The following is a 20,915-nucleotide window of genomic DNA, read 5'->3' on the forward strand; positions in this document are numbered from 1 at the left end:
TACAAGATTGTAGTTTTGCTTGCATCCATTGGAACGATACAAGAAGCAGTGACTTGGTCTTACTTACATTGAGTGGTTTGAAGGACAATGCATGTTTATGAGTGTATTTGGGTAAATTGGACATAGAGATATACCAATTATGTGTGGGGTAGGACAAGAAGAGCTCATGGAAGATTTTTCAAGAGAGATAGTTAGGTATATCGATTATAGTACTAGAGGCACGATAGAGGGCATGAAAGATTTTTCAAGGAGAGACAATCGGGTATACCGATTGTAGTACTAGAGCGATGATACAACTTTGAAATGGATCTATGGAATGTAGAAGGACAACCCATTATGTTTCTCCCATAAGGGCCTCCCCCATCTTGTAGTTCATATTTTGCTATAGGGATGGTGATAGATTCGATTGGTAAATGGAATCATGGAAAGAGACAAGATCATGATGGAGCAATTGGAGAGCATTTTATGCTCACATGTGAGATTCTTGGTCCTTTCTTGATGCAATATTTGCTTGAGCCATGTGTGAGGGTTTCTGCAAACAACAAGCATACTATCTCGCCATTCTTCAAGAGTGGGGATTCTATGGTACCATGGTAGCATAGGATGATCATGCTTGGTTACCACTTGGCCAAGCTATATTCCATTGTAGAGCATGAGCTAAACACATGGGCAAAGAGACATGGGTATAGTGCATGGGGGTAGGTAGGCATCAGGGGAGGGTTCACTATGCTTGATCATATATTGATACTTAGAGCTCTTATTAAGAATAGGGCATATGGGAGGAGGATTTGTTGTTGCTTTGTGGATTTTTGCAAAGCATTTGACACAGTTCTAGCTAGGCTCATGCAATGACTACAAGATATTGGCATTCCAAAGGATATGTAGTGGGGGATATATGCTCAATGGGGGATCTACGCTTTGTATGAGTCAATGATAGGGCGGGTTTGAGTTCCAAGAGTATTGTCTGATATGATGGAAGTACTATTGGTGAGAGCCAAGGGGGGGTGCCCGCTTTCATCTACTACACTTGGTTTTAACATTGATGAGCTCTCATATTATGTGGTAGATTAGTGGGACTAGGTGTGAGCTTGGCTGATATTTTGATACCCATGTTTTTTTATGTAGATGATGCAGTACTAATTGTAGATTCTCCTAAGGGATTATAGAGACATGGATACATTGTGGCCTTTTTGCATGGATAGAGGATTGAAGATGAACTTTGGAAAGACCAAGGTGATGATATTCAATCCCGCACAAGCTTGGTTGACTTGGGTGGGGGCATCAATTTACTTTGGGAGAAGATGTGGTTTAGGCTAGATCCTATGTATGTTTGGAGATCACATTCTTGGACCTACATTTTTGTGGCAAGATGTAAAAGCTATCAAGTTGGTGGACAAAGGTTATGCAACCCTTAGGACTTGAGGCGAAGTGTGCATATTTTGAGTTCCAAGAACGGCGAACCAATAGTGTGGTTGTTTGATACATTGGTTACTTCGGTCCTATTATATGGAGTCCCAATAAGGGATCAAGGTCTTTGCAAAAGACCTGTAAGAAACTGAGAGGGCCTTGATTGAAGATGATTGCTTGCATGATGCAAAGAGCAAACCAATGGTTCTACATGAGATTATTAGAAAATACATAGGTGCAACACTTGTGGTTTCAATGGGCTTATTTCTATTAATGACTGTTTCTTATAGAACATATGGGAGTTCCCTATAGAGGGATATCCACCATTGGCATCGACTTCCTTTAGACAATTAGGAGAAGACTTTGCCTTGTTGTTCTAGGTGTACTCACAATCACTGTGAAAGTGACTTGTCTGATGGCAAGTGAAGCAATGGCTCTTTGAGAGGTCCTCACTCCGAGTGACCTTGTGCTTACCATTTTTCTTCATATGCAACTTTGAAGACCATTGACGAGTCGCTATTGGGGTAGTTGAATAAATTGACTTACCGAGGTAGCTTGATGGGAACCCCCTTTCGGCTAGTTGCCTCTACCTGTTGGAGCTAAAGTATTATCAAAAATATTTTCATATCCATAGACGTCCTCGAGCAAATGAAGCGAAATGTGGAGCATCTCATTCTAGCAATGTGGTAGCAATCCAAAAAGGTATTGCATGTAGAGTAGCACTTGAGGATCATCCAAGGACTTCGTCTTATGCAATAGATCTTTAAACTCGTGTGAATACATATCTTAGCTTTTCTCCTCCATGTGAAGCTCAAATAATTTTCGAACATTTTCAATCAAATTATCAGTCATGAAACATTTCCAAAAAATGGATTGAAACTCAGTCCATGTCATTAGGTTGGGGTGTAACCCCGCCCATCAAGCATATGCCTTCCCTTGTAACATGATTTGTCTCTGCCTGATGCGGTGAGTGTCATCAAACTGATATAAATCAAAATATGACACGCACCCATGAATCAATGTTCATCTCATCACATTCCTTCTTCTTCCCTTTAAAAGGATTGAGTTGAAATTGAAGAGGCAGCATCCTCATGGCTGTGGGTACAAATGGAAAATGGGGAGTGCGCAGATCAGCCAATTGTTGTTGTATTTCTTTGACTTGAGCATGGAGAATCGCCATGAGGGGTGAATCTCCATTGGATTTGAAAGAAGAAGAAGAGGCTTGGGGTCTGTGCGTGTGTTTGGGTTAAGTCGGATGTGCATCCTCCATGTGTTGAGGTTCAACAGGAACATGTATATCAAAGGGAGATGTCATGGGAGAAGTCATGGTATCCTTATGAGAAATGAGTAGAGAGAACAAATAAAACTTTGGAGAGAGAGAAATATAACAATTTGGAGATGGAGGGGGAGAGAGATGAGCAGGTTACATGAGATGCACTCTACAGGAGTGAAAAATAGTTTGCATTTAATGCAAAAATCAAACCATTTGTTTGTTATTTTTATGGGTGGGTCAAGCAAGGGGTCACCTTTGGGCAAATAGTAGAAGAGATTTCTAACTAAAGTATTTTGAGAGGAGGGTTAGAGTTTATGTTTAATGTTTCTACTTAAACAAAGAAACGAGTACATTTCCATAAAGAAATTTGGTCACGTTTCACTCAGTAATGGCATGCCCTCCATGTTTTAATACTAGGAGAGGAATCGATCCCCCTAGTCCATGTGGCCATGATCAAAACCCCCCACCTAGATTTGACAATTACTGGCATTTGAATCGTGAGATGTTGACCACGCTGCCTCGTCCTGTCCGTTCGTCTATTTGTGATGAACTAGAGATGTTTGTTTGCACTCCATCAGATATCTCTTTTGGAAACAATGCCAGAGATGTACGGCCGTGCATCCTTGGAAAGGAAGGTCAAGAATGCCCCCCCCCCCCCCCCCCCCCCCCAAAACAAAAATGTCCACGTGGCCATGGTCAGAACCCTCCCTAGGTTTGACAATTGTTGGTGTTCGAATCGTTGATGTTGACCCTGCTGCTTGGTCTCATCTATTCATGGACGAACTCAAGGGATTTTTCTGTACTCCAGCTATGACATCCCTTGTGGAAATGGTGCTGGGACGGACAACCATGCCTCCTTGGAAATGGATAATTGGCTACATTTCCTTTTCTCTCTCTCTCTCTCTCTCTCTCTCTCTCTCTCTCTCTCTCTCTCTCTACATCTTTTTCTGTCCTATCTGACATCAGTCAATAGAGATACAGATTTTGTTTATAATCTTAATTTTTCTTTCTATCCAACTTCATCTCTCTCTCTCTCTCTCTCTCTCTCTCTCTCCATGACTATTTCTTGCAAAACAATCTACCTCTTTCCCCTTTCCTTGATACAAGTTTTCTCTCTCCATGACTTCCCCCACACATTAATAGTAATATTTATTTTACAATAAACATAATCTTAGCATTAAAATTGATTATAACACTAATGCAAACATTAAATGTTAATACCAAACTAACACTTACTATTTTATTAATGTTAAAATTAATGATAACTTTAATATTAACAAATTAATATCAATTATAGTTATGATGCTTATTCGGGCCGTAAGGTTTTAGCTTCTTGTGTTGGTCTAGCCTTAGAGTGATAGCTCCTCGGACTCCGATCATTAGAACCATCCAAAATCTTTGCACACAAGCATCACCCCAACCCAAAACACGAGCTTGAGTAAAAAACAAGAAACGTACCTTGCTTTCATACCCACCACTTGCAATACATGTCCCCTGATGTATGCCCCTCTAGCCAATAATTTCCCATACTACCCTTGACAAGATAAAGGCATACTCATTGGGCATGAACCATCACGGTTCCGTGAGCAAAAGTGGTTTTGTGCACACCATTAGATCTCACATCCAATCGTAGGTTGATGCTTTGATACCAATAAAACATCCCCCTAGAAATCAACCTGCACATGAGACTCAACAGGGACTAGACATCGCACACCTCCTAGCCATAGAGCCAAATGGGCTCACCCTCGAGCTAGCAACACTTTGGGTCATGGTCGCATCTCAAGGGTTGACATCCCATACCACTAGCCCACACCATCTTGGTGTGTGGATGTGTGAGCCAATAGGCCAAGAGTCCAAGAGTGGTGATCACGCAATGAATGTGCTCAATAGGGTCTTGAGTCCTATAAATAGGACTTCGGATTCAACTGCCCTAACTTTGAAGTTACCTTAGTGCATTCACACTAAGTCCCTTCATAACCATCGTGACCAATGCTACTAGCTTGCATCCGGATGTCCAAGGATATAACACGTATCATCAAGATGACTATGATTGTAAAAGGGTGCTCATGCAAGTGAACAATTCCCTTGTGAGGACATTGTCTAAGTGGCACCATTGCATAGCATTCTACAAGCATGAATATGGAATTTGCATTGCCCTTTGCATTACTCCATTCATTGGCATTTTGTTATAGCTCCTATGGTAGTCTCTTAGGGTAGTTTTCTTGCGTCTCTTACCACATACACCATATTTTCTTCATCATCGACACCCATAGTGGTCGAGATGGCTTGTTTGTTTTGTGATGTGTTGGGTCTAACCACCCCTTCTCCCCTTGGGTCATAGATCACTTAATAGGACAAAGACTATCATTTAGAACACTCGCGGGGGAAAAACCCCTCTCATGCAAGAAGTTAAAAAGTGCATGTGGATAGGGTATGTTTAGACCAAAATGACTCAGAGGAAAATACAAGGTGCATTTAATAGTTGCGAGGAGGCAAGTGTCTCACGTTGGCACTAAGCATATGAGATACATTATTATTGTCTTAGACAGAGGTTTCATGTAGTCCTGGAGGTTGACTTAGTTTATGTCCACACACAATACAATTTGGCATATATATATATATATATATATATATATCCTCATTGTGTTTCCTCCCTTGTTGTAGTGTGAACACTCCCTTATCCATGGGCACTTTTTACCTTCTAGTTGGAGAAGGGAGCTTTTTCCTTGTATGAACACCCACTCTAGGTGTGTTACTTTAGTAGCTTACATATGGTACTTTCATTTTTTAAATCTCACATTAGTGGATGTGACATTTTAGCACTCTCTTCCCTCTTGCTATTCATTGTGTGTGTGTGTGTGAGCATTGACCTAATAGTATTGCACTTAGCCATGCAAGGCTAGTGGGACCAAGGTTTCTGGGAGTGTGGTACTGCTATTCAAAGGGAAATCTATGATAAAGTCCAGGTGATGCATAGGGACACAAATGCACAATACATATAGATTAGAGTGAGCACAATAGGCCAAAAGACATGTATATTGCTATTTGCTATATCATGGATGTGCTCAAGATATGCCTCACATCATGATTCACCCATATATGCCACTAAGAGGATACTATGAAGTTTGCTAGTGTGGAAGACGTACTCTTGGTTGGAGACTTTAATGACACCATAGGGCGAGAATAGACAAGTTTCTATGACCTTGCTTTTGGTTATTCTATTTTTCCTAGACTAGGCTACTGCATTATTAAGCATCAATTGTATTATTAATCTTTGAAATTAAATACCCTTTTTTGGGAATTGATCAAAGAGAACCTCTTCAATGGAAGGAGATATATCTGATAGCAATTCAAATAGATTGGGTATGGCCTTCTCACCCCTATGCCATCTGTAAAGCAAAGTTTATACTTTGTGTAAGTTTTTCAGCTCTTCTTCTTCGAAGTAGTAATGTTTTGTATACTCTAAATCCAGTTCTTATTTGCTGTGATACATTGACCCCCCAACCCATACTGAGAAGTACTTAAGAGTAGTGCTAAAGTTTGCTCAACATGCCTTAATTACTTTTGCATTCCTTTGTGAACTTATAGAATTCAAGGTTGAGAATTTTAACATTATTTAAGGTGCAAGTTGTATTTTGAATTCATTGTTATTGATTTGGACAAGTACATGCCATATGCTAAGGCTTCTAGACTTACATAGAGTGAATGGGAAATATTAGAGATTGGCAAGCTCGTTAAGATAGTAATCTCTATCTCATTGTATTATTCATACATTGGATATTGGTCCAAGATAATTGAAGCTTAAGACTTAATGCTCGAGCAAATATTGTTGGTGAAGAACCCTAATTACTGGTGAGGGTTCTGCATCTTAGAGATGCAAGTTTCATTCCTATTAATGAAGTTGATTACTATAAAGATAGAAATCAAGGTACACTTATGCAACAAAGATGCTGTGGACAAGCACATTCATAAGGTTGTGTCAGAGATGAAGGGGAATGTACAAGTGGCTGGTTGTATTTAATGTTGGACCCAAAATTGGGAAGCTTGGAAAAGTCTCTATGGTGGGGTGACTTGTCTAAATTACTTGAAGTAATGTCAACCTAGCTAACCGATTTGGCAGACAAAGTTTGCTTGGAGATAGCAGAAGGGGAGGGAGAGGTGGATGTGTGCATGTGTTATTGGGACCTTGATGCGTGTGTGTTTTTTTTAGGGGTGGGGCATGCATATGTGCATTAATGATGCGATAAGAAATTTTTTGTTTCTCCTCAATCTTTTCCATCTCCTCGTTTGTAGATTGTATGGAAGATATGCCTTTTGCTAGTTCTTGAATGGCTCTTTTGTACCTTTTGCAAGCATGGTGGCTATTATGACCTCTGTCAACCCTAAGGCAACCTTACAGAGGCATTTTTCTTCTTCTTTGTCCATGTTGGAACCACCTACATCAAGGTATTTTCTTTATTTATCATATTTAATATATGTAGTATTGTTTGATGAGATGATTAATTAAAATTTATGAGTGAAGTAAACACAATGCATCTTATGTTTCTCACTTCAAAAGATGTTCTCTAACCAAGGCCAAGGAAGAAGAATCGAACCCCTAATGTTACTTGTGCCAAATGACACATCCACTTTGTACCAAGTGGCACACCCACTTGTGCCACGTGCTAAAGAGAAATCTTTCAAAGAAAAAGGTAGGTAAGTTTGTCTATATGTTGGATTGAAGCAAGTTCCTTCTTCATGATGATTCACTCTTGCAAGTGCATATAGGCTTCTATATTACTACTCTCTAACTTCTTTGGCATGTGCATTATGAGGCATGTGTAGCATGTGCTAGCAGAAATTTTGGTACTCATGCTTCTCTAAGATGATGACATGGTCCTTAAATCAGATTTAATTGGGGAATTGCCAGACCATTTTGATGGTCCATAAACGTTCTACGAGTATTGACATCTTTTAGTCAATCTTGGCAAAACCAAGAGTGTGTGTGAATTGGAGAATAGGTGAGAGAGAAACAAAGAAAGAGAGTGAGAGGGTAACTAAAAGAGAAATATTATTTTTTTGGAATACAAGGGGATTTACGAGTAGTTTTATTTTCTTTGGAAAAAAGACGTTTATAATACTGTAGTTTTACTTTCTGGAATAATAGAGAGGTGCATCTTTGGTGTCTTTTCTCGAATGAAGCTAATGATTCAAGTCTCTTGCAACACTATAAAGGTGTTCTGTCTTGTGAAGAAAGGGCGGGTTCAGACTCCATGCTCGGAAATGAAAAAAAGGACTCGCTTGTAGACGTGTTTAGTTTCTATTCACCCTGTAAAATACGCCGCAAGACTTGGCTTTTTGAATCAGGTTGAGCTGAACAACTTTGATAAAGTGGATTTCGCAAGGGTTTATCCCCCGCCAACGCACCTTAAACGCAGTAGAACACTCCCACGTAATCATTTTGCCAAGAACCACAACCTTGAAAACAATTTGGCTTCCCTTTAATGTGAACACACTCCTGGCGGACATAAGGATTACCAATTGTGTCGGCCGTCAAAGTCTGAACCAGCCCAAAGAAACCAAATGCTGCTGGTGAAGAATAAGAAAGTGCAGAAGGAGGATCTGCTAACCCGCATTTTAGCACGAACCTTGCTTGCCAGATGTATGTTGTGTGTTTCTCTTACAGAGCATTGTCGCATTTTGAACTCATTTCCAACCTGCTGACTAGAAATCATTTTCTTCGTTATCAGATGCAGGGGCCCTGGTTAACCCTAGTTCTTTGCAGTTCGTGAAGTGGAGGTCTGGAAAACCACAGGCAAGCTATTTGCAACTAACCCAATGCATTTTACATCATTGCAGTTGTTGGAATGTTACATTGGATCATCACGTTTGTATATTGGTTTTTCCTTCTCTATGGTCCTGCGGAATGTTGGCACTCCAATAACGAAAACACTACTATGCAAACCAAATGAGTAGTTCAAAATATTTGTGTCTTCAAATCAGTACTGCAGGTTTTTGAGTGATCTGAGGTGGATCTACAGACCGATGGAGTCTTGACTATTCTTGTTTTACCATGAGTAGCTCATGTTACTTATTATAACTACGTTTTGCTCTCTTTTGCATGGTGGGGTCGGGGTTTTGAAAAGCAGGTACTGTGGCCTACAGATTATGAAGTTGGAAAGACAAGGTGCCCTCCCAGTTTGAGCTTCAACCTTTCACACAATCATTGATTGTTTGCGCTATTAGTGGTGAACCTCAGGTTAGCACGCAAATGGATGTCTTTCACCTTAATATAACTTGACAAATCCCAGTTAAGTCCAATCTGGCGTTATGTAGGTAGGTCATGTCAATCTACATTTCAACAGTAGCAGAGGAGAAAGCAAAGTGCCTTGTGTCATCTGTTGAGCTTCATTTCTTTGAGTGGGTCTTGTCTAAATTAAAAATCCAGCATTCAAATTAAAAATCCAGCATTCGCACATCCAATGTGCTTGCACTACTATCGGTCACTTCAAACAGCCAGCCACACAACTGACGAGCAGGATGCTTCAAGCTGAGCTGGAAAAGGGAATGAATGATCAAATCCCGAAGAAGAGTTTTGAAAGGAAACATTGCCCAACTGAAAAGCATCATTTCACATGTTTATGCAGGAATGTATATTCTTTCTCATCTGTGCATTACAAGAGCTATCTCCAATATGCACACCTCTCCCCCCCACTCCCACCCCCCACTCGAAGGGCATTGGAGGAACCTCTCATGGGAGGATGTGCTTGTTGTTGGGATCCACCTAAAGATCCCCCTGGTATGTCCTAGAGACATTTTCCAACAATGGGTTATGTTATATGCATGTTTCCAAGTGCTTTCAAGGAGCACTTTGTCCTAATTAATTAGTAGTCTAGGTTGTCAAAGTCCATCCGTTGCTTATTAATTGATGTTTTGGATGAGCAAACTTTGCAAATCATGAGTGCACTAGAGATAGCATCTATATAGACCAAAGAGAAGGTAGAAGGATTTGCTTATATAGTAGTAGTACTTAGTAGGAAGAAGGAGGAGCGGTTCTCATACCATAAAATTGGCCCAGAAGGTGCTTGGAAGTGCTTGGTGAATCATAAGGCGAAATTTGCTTGTAAAATGATAGGAAGTACTTATTCTGAAAAGTCTTTGAATCATCTGTTCTTTCTCTTGGAAAAGAAAAATGGAAGGACACCTTCCCACTAGAGTTTGGGTTGCAACGCCAAGCCAATAGTTGGACATTCTACTTTGTAAAATAATATCGTAATAGGTTCCCACCAAAGAAGGAATCACCAAATTTAGAAGTGTTTCCAACTTGTCCCCAATGCGCCATTGTACAAAAGAAACCATTATGCATGTCTTCTAGCATTGTTGAGAAGCTAGAACCTTTTGTCTAATAAAGCCAATTTGGTGAGGAGTTCCCTTAAGCCATGGAATGTTGCTAAAACTCTCATCTGTGCTCCCATTGGCAAACGAGAATAAGATCGTATTATAGAAACTGCCCAATATAGGGATAGAAAGCCTTTTTCAGGTCTCTTAAGCAGACTCTTAAGTTAGATATGCTTGTCGTATGCAACGTCTTGTAGAAGTAAACTCATGTCTTTAGGATGGGCTATAAACTTTAAGCACAGTAAGTGTAGCAACTCTCGAGAACCTTTTTTTTTGTAATACATGTATTGCATTGGCAAAAGAGATATTTACAGCATCTAGAGATGCAGCAAGGCCCTAGGCCTATGTGCTTCTTGCAAAATAGATTATAAAGCCAAAATTCTGATTGAAGAGGTCCTAGGACAACTAATAGCTCTTTTTTGAGGAGCCTTGTGAATTCGTCAAGTTTCTCTTTGATCCCTTGACCAAATACACAAAAGTTTCTCTTTGACCATATGAACTTCAAAGTGACAAGTACGTTTATCAACCTCCAACTACTTTCATCCAATTGGCCATCCATAAAGAAGACTGGAGTCATGCCAAACCAATCCTATAGGTTAGCTCCTTTCGACCATCTTTTGACGGTTCTCCATACTGGGACCACATGGAGACACTCCCAAAGCAAGTATTTTTCTCTTTCTTTTGCATGCCCACAAAATGGGCAAAGAGGTGAGATTGTTAGCGATTTGTCTATAGTTGATTGGAGGGAGTTTCTTGAGCACCAAGTGCCACTTGAACACATTCAGTTTGAATGAGGGTGAAGTCATCTACAATCTTTTAAGGCTCCTCCTCCACATGGTGGGGCTGGCCAAATGGCACTACTTCCACTTGGACAATAGATTAAAAAAATAGTCAGAGAGGACATTATATGGTCTTGCGTTGACTTGTAGAGCTATAGCTTTTTCCCTCTAGGACTTACAAGATATTTGAGAATCGATTCCTTTTTGTTCGACCACTAAGGTTGGCTAGGTTGGCTAACCCTCTTGAACAACTAAATTTACTAGGTCCATTTCACAATCACGCAAACGATAGTGATCCATGAAGTGGCTAACCCTCTTGAACAATTGAATTTACTAGGTCCATTTCACAATCACGCAAGTGATAGTGATCCATGATCCACTTCCTCAGCTGCTAGTTGGTGTCATTGCTGTCCCACAAGTCATCCCAAATCCTAAGACCTTTATTGTGAAACTCCCTTTCTAGCTTCGGGTCCTTACACACCGGAGGGTGTTCAAGATCAACCGTAAATGGGAAAATCCATATACTCTCGTTCAGCGAAGAATCTCCTTGCATGGGGCGATTGGAGTTCCATGTAGAATTTACATATTATCACCGCGGCTAGGGAGGAGTCGGGATATCATACCTACACACTAAAGCCCAAGGCTTGTCTATGGCATTGTTAAAAAGACTGAGCGGGAATCAATCGTGGATGCTACTCACGAGGCATTGGATTCCCGAGAACTTCATACCCATTTTTCCTACCAAGATGTAATCTCAATTTACTAAGGTATTCGAGAAAATCAAAAATAAAGTCGAGGCACCTCTCGATAAGACAAGTACAGTAGGTGAAGCCATACGGTGATCAGAGTTAGTGGGTTCTTTTGCCGTTGACTATCATTTATTGGCGAATCCGGAGCTCATTCCGGCCCTCTAAGGTTTTGACAGGTAGTTCTCAAATATAAGAAAATCTCGCCGTTTCAATCATTTTCTCATATTGAGCTTGCTATGCATGGTATTGAGGGATTTTGGAGCCATGTTAGTATACATTTTGTTTCTATAGATTTTATGTTGATTTTATTGTTGGTAATGCAATTACAGTGATATGTAGATTTCTAGTTGTGACATGATTAGTGATATTTTTTGCATCAGAGTTCAAGATAAGTAATGTTGTTATGGGTAATGGTCTTTGGAAGTACATAGTAAGAGAAGAGAAAGTAGCCATTGCTCCCCACTCGAAGATAATCAGTAGTAGAAGATATCAAGGGGTGGCTTAGATAGATAATTTGCCAAGGTTATGGATTTCTTGTCTACTACACTAGTGGTAGATAGTATGATTGGGCATATTTAGGATGATAGCTCGGTAATGAAGATATGGGATATTTTAAAGAAGTTGTACAGCACCAATACAAAGACAGGAAAATCCATCTTGAGCAAGAGCTGAATACTGTGAAGGGAAATCCATCTCAGGCAAGAGCTGAATAATGTGAAGGGAAAAAAAAACTTGTCAATGAGTATTTGCTTGCATCCTTTGGAATAATACAAGATTGTAGTTTTGCTTGCATCCATTGGAATGATACAAGAAGCAGTGACTTGGTCTTACTTACATTGAGTGGTTTGAAGGACAATGCATGTTTGTAAGTGTATTTGGGTAAATTGGAGATAGAGATATACCAATTATGTGTGGGGAAGGACAAGAAGAGGGCATGGAAGATTTTTCAAGAGAGATAGTTAGGTATATCGATTGTAGTACTAGAGGCATGATTCATAGAGGGCATGGAAGATTTTTCAAGGAGAGACGATCGGCGGATACACCGATTGTAGTAATAGAGGGATGATACAATTTTGAAATGGATCTATAGAATGCAGAAGGACAACCCACTATGTTTCTCCCACAAAGGCATGCTCCATCTTGCAGTTCGTACTTTGCTATAGGGATGGTGATAGATTCGATTGGTAAATTGCATCATGGAAAGAGACAAGATCATGATGGCATAGTTGGAGAGCATTTTATGGTCACATTGAGATTTTTGGTCCTTTCTTGATGCAATATTTGCTTGAGCCATGCGTGAGGGTTTTGCGACAAGCATACTATCTCACCATTCTTCAAGAGTGGGGATTCTATGGTACTAGGGAAGCATAGGATGATCATGCTTGGTTATCACTTGGCCAAGCTATATTCCGTTCTAAAGCATGAGCTCAACACATGGACAAAGAGACATGGGTATAGTGCATGGGTGTTGGTAGGCATCAGGGGAGGGTTCACTATGCTTGAGCATATATTGATACTTAGAGCTCTTATTGAGAATAGGACACATGGGAGGAGGATTTATTGTTGCTTTGTGGATTTTTGCAAAGCATTTGACATAGTTCCCTGAGCTAGGCTCATGCAATGACTACAAGATATTGGCATTCTAGAGGATATGTAGTGGGGGATATATGTAGGGATCTATGCTTTGTATGAGTCAATGATAGGGAGGGTTTGAGTTCCAAGAGTATTGTCTGATATGATGGAAGTACTATTGGTGAGAACCAAGGGGGGATGCTTGCTTTCATCTACTGCCCTTGGTGTTTACATTCATGAGCTCTCATAGTATGTGGTAGATTAGTGGGATTAGGTGTGAGCTTGGCTGATATTTTGATACGCATGTTTTTTAATGTAGATGATGTGGTACTAATTGCAAATTCTCCTAAGGGCTTGTAGGGACATGGATACATTGTGGTTTTTTGCATGGATAGATGAATGAAGCTGAACCTTGGAAAGAACAAGGTGATGGTATTCAATCCCACACAAGCTTGGTTGACTTGGGTGGGGGCGTCAATTTACTTTTGGAGAAGATGTGGTTGAGTAGGCTAGATCCTATGTATATTTGGAGATCACATTCTTGGACCTACATTTTTGTGGCAAGATGCAAAAGCTGCCAGGTTGGACAGAGGTTATGCAACCCTTAGGACTTGAGGGGAAGTGTGCATATTTTGAGTTCCAAGAACCGCGAACCAATAGTGTGGTTGTTTGATACATTGGTTACTTCGGTCCTATTATATGGAGTCCCAATAAGGGATCAAGGTCTTTGCAAAAGACTCGCAAGAAATTGAGAGGGTCTTCATTGACGATGATTGCTTGCATGATGCAGAGAGCAAACCAACGGTTCTCCATGAGATTATTAGAAAATACATAGGTGCAACACTTGTGGTTTCAATGGCCTTATTTTTGTTAGTGACTTGCTTATAGAACATATGGAGTTCCCTAGACAGGGATATCCACGATTGGCATGGACTTCCTTTGGACAATTAGGAGAGAGTGGAGAGGCACATGGTTGTTATGCAGAAGCACAGTCCTGGTTTGGGATACATGGATGGATGTACTCTTCCTAGTATAGTATAGTTTAGATAGCCCACAGTTAGATCTTGCTCATATGGAGTGGAATTGAGTGAGCAAGTCACATGTTGCCAATGTTGATATATATCTTACATGGGTGTACCCTCCAAAGCCTCTTGGTACAAAGATGGCACAATAGCAGTGCCACTTCTTGCACGTCACTAGAGGGATTCATTGTTGGGGCAGCATACAAGGGTGTACACCTCTCCCATGGCTTATATAGTGCTACTGGGCAGATATGGACATTGTCATACTAGCTTAGAATTGAGATTGGACAGTATACTGTAAAGAAATACACAAGCAAAGAAGATAAATACAAAGTAAACGACAAAACACAATGATAAACAGTAGAACTCGAAAGTGTAACTCAGAATGAAAGAGAATGAATGTTGGAAACGCAGTATGCAAAATGAGTGTATGAATCTTGAACCTCTATGTCCCAGAGTGGACGAGGGCAGAGATGAACTGGAAAGTGTGTCATACTCTGAACAGATTATGAATCGTAGTAGGCAGCCTTTGTATGCAATCGGCTGCTATAAATGCGGATCAGAGTGAGTAAACTATCTAGAACAGGCTGATCAATCGCAGTGGCAGTAGAGCAGCCTGCATAGTTGCGAAAACGCCAGGTGGCAGCTGGAAAACACAAATTGGAGAGCTCTGGAAGATGGCAGCAGGCTGAAGATTCTTTGTGTGATGCAGGCGGCTGCAGTATGCTGGAAACGAAGCTGATGCCAACGGCCGTGTTACTCAAGACAGGGGAAAATGCAGTCTGAATGGCTGGTGACTGCTGCAAACTGACGTGGACAGGCTGCTGATGAAGTGCCTATAGCAAATGCAGAAGTAGGGTTTGTCTGGACAAGTTGTCTGAAGCTGGGTGATGGCTGGCTGCACCACAAACTGAGGTATCCACCAGTGGAAGGTTGTAGATAGCTGTGGATGAGGGTGCCAACTGGTGGAGAATCTGCAAAACAAGATTGAGCAAGTTGTTAGGCAGCATCTCTATTTATAGACGTGGATCCTCCCAAAAGTTTGGGTGTTATTCTTATGGGACATTGAGACTTTGGTACAAATTGAGTTTTGGGGTTGTTTTAAATGAGCTAATAAAGGTTTAACTTGTAATTCACCTTGTTTAATTAGTAGTACACCTTTTGTAGCTTAGTACCCCCTCTTGGGCCCAAAATTGGAACCCAAGCGGGATTGCAACCATAGCTCAACCCATAATGCACTGAGACGCACCATCCCCCCAACTACTGCAAAGGTTGTCATAGATAGACAATCGAATGCAGTACAAGAGGAAACAACTTGCACTTCTGTAGAAAAGCCTCAACAACTCACCATAGAAGGCAAGCATGCGACTTAAGGAACTTCAGAGAACCTTACCCACACCATATCAAAAGTAGGTTCTTCTAGTTCTGACCATAGCAAGCTGGACGTGAAGTCTCACATTGATTTGCTCAAGCACACTACCTGGACTCAGAAGAGCCCCAGAGAAGAGGAAGCACAAACTTCCAACCACCTCATTGAGACTTGTATTGTGGCTGTTATCCTAGCAGTTACCTTAGCAACCTTAGCTATCGCCCTCAACTTTGCACAAGAACTCATCATTTTGTTAGAGTTCTTCCCAGAGACTGCCACGTGTTTCCTTAAGTATGTGGCAAAAGGCCTCCAATGCTACTTGCTACTCAAACAACAGGTGTAGACCTTGCAAGGTGAAGTATAGCAGGTGTGCCAAGACAATGAGACCCTGGAGACCCAAGTACAATAGCAGTAGGAGGAGCTTCATGAGCAATAGCATCACCTCGAGGCATGTCGTGAGGCTCGATTGGATTTGGCCTTAGATTTGGCCGAGTCTCTTTAGGACCAATACCAATAAGCAATAGTAGAATTTGGCTTTTTGTGTGAATCAAGAAATGGTAGGATGAACCAGGTAGCTATCTTTTGTTGCATGAGCAACACCGCTGCTGTGCATTTCGACTCCACATCAAGTGTGGTTGTGGGGCAGAAAGGCATGACCTCATCACCAATGTGTGTTCTTGATGTAAAGAGAAAGAGAGGAGGAGCATGAAGGCTCTAGAGCGTATGGGGAGAAAAAAAAACGACAAACGGGGTTGGGATGACATGGCACGCTTTCGTTTCCCACAGTGGACCAAGCCGCACACGAGCATGTGCATTAGCCATCACCACCAACACGCATGAGGCGTACTTCGCGTTGTCTTGTTTGTCACATTCTGAGCTCATGTTGAGTCGAAAGACGATGGAGACGCTCATGTATTCCACTGTTTCGTGTCAATAAGAGCCCGTCGTGAGGTGCACTTAACCCCATCGGGAACAAGTCCCGTCGACGAAGGTGCATCTTGATCACATCGTTCGATCGGTTTCGGTCCATCCGTATTGATAGAAGCTGCACAATACTCATGATGGGGTTCGTCGTTAGCATTAAGAATCATGGAGCTCGAATATGATCTAGCCACTAATGAGGCATGTGTTCAAGGCATCGCATTTTGCTTCTCACCGCCTATTGGTGTTGCGCAAATTGGATGCTGTATGCGTACATAGCGAGCGTCGGAAGGTCCCCAAGAACAAAAGAGCTCTACTTTTGTACAAAAAACAAGAGAAAAGACTTGTACGACATGAAGTAAAAAGACTAATTGGGTACAATCTCCCCCCATGCCTTGTGTGTGCGCTCCACAATGCATGTATTTAATATATTATTAATCTCCAAGCTAAAAAATAGCCCAAATTTACAATTAGCACGCTTTAGCTTTTGTGTTTGCTTTTGCCTAAATAAAGAATAAAGCAGTTGGGCATCCAAAGAGTCGAGCTGTGCCCAAATACAATGTCCAATAACAAATATTTAAATCGTGCGTCCGTGCGCATACAAAATAATAAATATATGTCAAGCGCTTTAATAAATAAGCGCGTCAAAATAAATATTGATGTTACGCCTAAAATGCGCGCCCATAAAAAATGATAATTTCTTCTAAATAACTTGAATACACACTATTGCCCAGTGCTTCTCAGCGCCACCTGCTCTACACATGAACTAAAACATTCACAATTGTTAAAAAATAATAAAATTAAACCGACAAAAGTGAATACCTAGTAGTCTTTAGCTATAAAATAAATAAATTGTTTAGAACTCAGTTTTAACCTTAATTTATTACGAGTGCGCACTTTAAACTCATAAACGTCCATTAATTTAAATATGTATTTTGCGGAATCACCTGTTATGGAATCACCCACTTGTATATTAAATTAAGGAGACGTCAAAAAAGGATAGGCGTTCCCATTGACTTTTCGCATAAGGAATCCACCTTGTGTATGAGCCCCGGCAATAAATATAATTTTACGGAATCCACCGCAAAATCTCACAGAATCCACCGCGGAATATGCCTCCTGGCATCATACCTCCCGGGTGGGATAGCAATTGTCCTCAATTGCTATTAGCTCAATGTGGAGCCAACAATGAGGGGTAAGCACTAAGGTCGCAAGCGTACATCCATTAGGGCTCTTCAGCAGGATGATTTTTAAACTTAACCAAATATCTAGAATATCTACGGCCAATTCTAGTGGTTATAAAGTCAGTATTTAGAATAGTTTCAGGTTCAAAGATTTCAGTTTCTTCTTTTAATAAAGGAGGGTTTTCATAGACAGGGTGTAGATGTAATTGACTTCTAAAAGGTCGTAACAAACTGATATGAAAAGTGTTGTAGATTTTTTAGTATTAGGGTAATTTTAGTTTAAATGCATTGTCATTGATTTTGTGAATGATCTTGAAAGGGTCATAAAATCTAGGAGCTAATTTTATAACAGGGTGTTTGTCAACACTTTGTAATATTTTCTTTTCAATGCGTAACCAAACATAATCATCAACTTTGAAACTCATAGTTTTTCTTTTCTTGTTAGCTTGTTTTGTATATGATTGCTGAGCTTTCGCAATTATATCTTTAACTTCATAAAAAATAGTAGCATGCATGTTAGCAATATCATCAGCAGCTTGAACTTTGTTTGACAATGATATAATAGGTGTAGGCAATCTATATCCATAAATGATTTTAAATGGTGCTTTCTTTGTAGCTGTATGTGGTGTGTTATTGTATGCAAACTGAAGTAAATGTAAATGTGTATCCCATGTTTGTGGTTTTGAAATTGTGTATGCACGCAAAAGATCTAAAATTGTATTGTTAGTAGCTTCTGTTTGCTCATTTATTTCAGGATGAAATGCAGATGAAAAATCAATCTTTATTCCTAAATTAGCAAACAAAGTAGTCCAAAATTTATTGCAGAATCTAGAATTACAGTAAAAAATAATAACTTTTGGCAAACCATGGTTAGTGAAAACAGTTTTAAAAAACAATTGAGCAGCTTGAGATACAGTTAACGTTTTCTTGTATGGAATGAAATAGGCTTGTTTGCTAAACCTATCTACAATAGTCCAATTCATATCATGATTAGCTTTAGTGTTGGGCAAACCAATAATAAAATCCATTGAAATCTGTTCCTATGGTCGTTTTGGAATTGGTAAAGGCATTAATAAACCATATTGCTTACTATGGTGTTATTTAACTCTTTGGCAAATTAAACATTCAGATACAAAGTTAGCAATATTTGATTTTATTTGTGGTTAATAAAAATCTTCAATCAATGTACGCAAAGTAGAAATAATTTCTCTATGGCCTTGATATGGGAGACAATGAATTTTGTGCAAGACAAATAATCGAAACGGAACAATTACATATAATCTTTTTTCATAAAACATAAATTCATCAGCGTAAGAGAATGAATCAATTGGAATCCAGTTATTTGCAACTAATTTATTCCAATTAGCTTGAAAGCTAGGGTCTTGGTCATAAGTATCTTTTATAGGGAGAAGAGAATTAAAAGATATCACAGAGATATTATGAATAGTCGATCTTCTACTTAAAGCATCGGCAACAACATTTTCTTTTCCGTGTTAATATTGTATAAGTTGATGAAAACTTTGAATAAAAGCAGTCCATTTAATGTGTCTGTCAGATATTTGTGGCTGACTAATGAGATGTTTAATGCTTTGTTGGTCAGTTTTGATCATGAATTCACATTTCATTATATAGTGTTTCCATTGACGTAAAGCTTTTACTGCAGTTAGCAAGTCCTTATCACAGGTAGAATACTTAAGTTAAGAGGGTTTAAGTTTGCAGCTAGAGTAGGCTATGTGATGGGAATCTTGCATAAGGACAACTCCTATTCCGGATCCACTAGCGTCAGAACGTAATTCGTGCATATTTTTAGGTATCAACCAATTCAAAATTGATTCTATATTTTTAGGGTAACTTTAATACCTTCAGATGAAACAATATGTCCTATGTATTCAATTTGTGTTTGGAAAAATTCACTCTTTTTAGGATTAGTATATAATTGATTCTCTTTCAATAATTTGAAAACCAAGGATAAATGTTCATAATGCCCGTTGTCATTCTTACTGAAAACCAATATGTCATCAAAGAAAACAATGACGTAATGTAGATACTTCAAAAATATGCGATTTATCATACGACTGAATGTTGTTGGTACATTAGTTAAATAAAAAGGCATAACAAGGAATTCATAGTATCCAAATTGTGTTCTAAATGCAGTTTTGAAAATATCAGATGTGTCTAATCGGACTTGATGGTATTCAGATTTAAGATTTATCTTGCTAAATATTGTAGACCCTTATAGTTTGTTCATAAGATCGTCTACCCTAGGGATCGGATATCTATTCTTGACAGCGATTTTATTTAGGGCACGATAATCAATGCACATCTTATAGGTATTGTTTTTCTTTTTCACTAATAGAACAGCGTACCAAATGGAGAACTACTGGGCCTAATGAGTCCTTGGGTTAACAAATTTTCAACTTTGACTTGAATTTCTTTCTGTTCAATTTGGTTATGTCTATAAGGTGCTTTACATGGTAGTTGTAATCCAGGAATTAGGTCTATTTTGTGATCTTTAAGACGTATAAGTGATAAGCCAGGTGGTAAGTCAGCAGCAAAACAATCTTGAAATTGTGAAAGAAATTGTGCGTGTCTAGGATGCATCTGATTTTCTTTAACTTCAATTTCATTTACCCATATTAAGTAAGATTTGCTACCTTTTCGTAATGTACGTTTAGCTTGTATATGATTAAGCAATGGAAAATTATCGAAAGTGTGCATACCATGCAATGTGATTTGTTTTCCATTAGAATGAATCTTCATTGAATGCGTGGAATAATCTTTATCGGGATTATACTGAGGACGCTAAGGCATTTCTAAGATAATATCACTAGATTGCAAAGGCACAACTAAGAAATCTCTATGTTCAACATAATTACTAATTTTAATTTCTAAGTCATGCACTTCTTGTGTTCCATTGTATCTAGTACTTAAGAATGTAGCCTTGATGCGACAATGAGTGAAAACAATATGTAAATTCAATTCTTTGATCAATTTTGCAGAAATAAAATCGTATGCGCTTTCATTATCATGTAAAACAATCTTTTCTCTACCATGCACAAGACATTTTATCGTTAATAAAGAATGGGGATTTGGTATACTTGATATAGTATTTGAATTAGTACCGTTATCGTCATCGTCTTCCGTGAAATTTGACATTTCTTCATGGTCTTTATTTTCTGTCGCTCCCAAATAGTTGATATGAACGGTTGGCTTTTTGGTTTGAAAATTGACAGCTAGATGTTCAGGTTTATGACACTTGTAG

General features: G+C 39.4%; 1 protein-coding gene across 4 annotated transcripts in view; it reads left to right on the forward strand.

Moving 5' to 3' along the window:
- The first annotated feature begins 7,921 nt into the window (after window positions 1-7,921).
- Window positions 7,922-20,915, forward strand: part of LOC148022807 (uncharacterized) — a 46,183-nt gene continuing 33,189 nt past the window's right edge. The window contains exons 1-3 of one of the 4 annotated variants that reach the window (XM_087695730.1): window positions 7,922-8,321; window positions 8,410-8,474; window positions 8,809-8,918. The gene's annotated coding sequence lies outside the window, so the exon portion shown is untranslated. The remainder of the gene's footprint in view (window positions 8,322-8,409; window positions 8,475-8,808; window positions 8,919-20,915) is intronic. The other 3 variants (XM_087695729.1, XM_087695728.1, XM_087695731.1) reach the window with 3 other exon arrangements.

Source organism: Lygodium microphyllum, chromosome 16, assembly GCF_053477565.2.
Source record: "Lygodium microphyllum isolate KBCC chromosome 16, Lygodium_microphyllum_v1.1.10, whole genome shotgun sequence".
In the NCBI taxonomy this organism is placed as follows: domain Eukaryota; kingdom Viridiplantae; phylum Streptophyta; class Polypodiopsida; order Schizaeales; family Lygodiaceae; genus Lygodium; species Lygodium microphyllum.